General features: G+C 43.9%; 1 non-coding gene across 1 annotated transcript; it reads left to right on the top strand.

Moving 5' to 3' along the window:
• Positions 1 to 582: 582 nt before the first annotated feature.
• On the top strand, positions 583 to 657 carry Trnas-cga (transfer RNA serine (anticodon CGA)). The gene has a single exon. It is a non-coding gene; the product is annotated as a tRNA-Ser (tRNA).
• The last annotated feature ends 1,035 nt before the right edge of the window (positions 658 to 1,692 follow it).

Raw genomic sequence — 1,692 nt, 5'->3', positions numbered from 1 at the left:
CATTCACGGACTTCATGTTCCCAAACAGCGATAGAGTTTTTATAGTTGCCGGTGCATTTCACCTGACCACAGTCATTCGCGATTGGTTTGAAAATAATTTGAGCGAAAGATTTGCTTATCCAGGTTCCCGACATGAATCTCGTAAAACATTTATGAAACAGTCGAGAGATCAGTTCGCCCACAAAATCCTACATCTGCAACACTTTCGGAATTATGGAAGGCTATAGAGATAGCAAGAGATTTCGAACAACTTTTCGAATCCATGCCACGTCGAGTTGCGCACTACTCTGGCAAGAGGGGGTCCAGCATGATTTTAGGAGGAATCCCTCTCAGATGGGGTATGTCCTGTGGGGATAAGTACGAGTTCGTGATAAAAAGTAATACCTCCGAGTTTTTCATGTGAATATTTTTAGGTCTTTTTAAATAAAAAAAACGTTATGAACATTCTACACCTCTATTCTTAATGTTGCCAATGGGCGTACCATCTGTGGTCGGTATAGCGCAATGAGTAGTGTCACAGCATGGTAAGGAAGCAGATCTCGTAATGTTGATTCGCACCTCACTCCATGTAAGTATATTACGTGCTTGGGTAGCTCAGTTGGTAGAGCGTTTGCCCCCGAAAGGCAAAGGTCCTGAGTTCGAGTCTCGGTCCGGCACACAAAGTTTGCCAGCACAGTAACTCAGCGAGTTCGGTCAGAAGGTTAGCTGACCTCTACAATGAAAAACTGAGTGAACGGATAAACGATGAACTTCAACGGGTATCAGAAGACGTCCATCCCGAACAAAAAGAACGATCAGTAATTAACAAAGTGAGCTCAACAAAAAAAAGGGTAGCGTCTATGATAAGTAATCAAAACGTTCTCGGTCCGGGGTTCGAAACGTGCCATCGCTTAAATTTTGATTAATGCCCAGCATTGGCGGCCGAAGACTTCCGGCATAAGAAGTCAACTTCATTTTGGCAACGGACTTGTCAAACAGGGCAGAGGAACTGACAGAGGTATAGGGCACACTGCTGTCCTTGCGATGGGAAACTGCCCCTAAAGGCGGAAGACCAGCAATGACCAACGGCATGAGGATGCAGAAGGCAATGGAAACCACTGCATTAAAAATACATATCGTCTATCGGCGGGACGTGTGGCTTTTAATTGAAAAAGTGTCGTGATAGTCTCTCCATTGTCAAAAGATTCCGGAATAGTCCGTCGTTCGGACCTCCGGGAGCGGATTGACAAGGGGGAGGTGACCAAGAGGAAAAGATAGAACAACCGACTAAAGGATAATGTTGTACGAGTCGGTGCGTCGAATGTCAGGAGCTCGAATGCGGTAGGGAAGCTAGAAAATCTGAAAAAGAAAATGCAAAAGCTCAATGTAGACATAGTAGTGAATTGAAATGGAAAGAAGACAAGTATTTATGCTTAGATGAGTATAGCGTAATATCAACAGCAGCAGAAATTGGAATAAGGGGAGTACGATTCGTTATGAATATAAAGGTGTGTTACAGTGAACATATCAGTGATAGCGTTGTCCTTGTCAGAATCGAATGCAAACCAGCACCGACAACGATAGTTGAGCTATACATGCCGACGTCGCAACTGAAGTGGAAGAGATAGAGAAGGTATACGAGAATATTGAAAGTGTGATACAGTACGTACAAAAGAAAGCTACAGGAGAATATGGGCTTGCGACAAGGAATGA

Source organism: Schistocerca gregaria, chromosome 5 (genome assembly GCF_023897955.1).
Source record: "Schistocerca gregaria isolate iqSchGreg1 chromosome 5, iqSchGreg1.2, whole genome shotgun sequence".
Classification (NCBI taxonomy): Eukaryota; Metazoa; Arthropoda; class Insecta; order Orthoptera; family Acrididae; genus Schistocerca; species Schistocerca gregaria.
The sequence above is the reverse complement of the archived record's forward strand: the minus strand, read 5'-3'. Positions and strand labels throughout refer to the sequence as shown.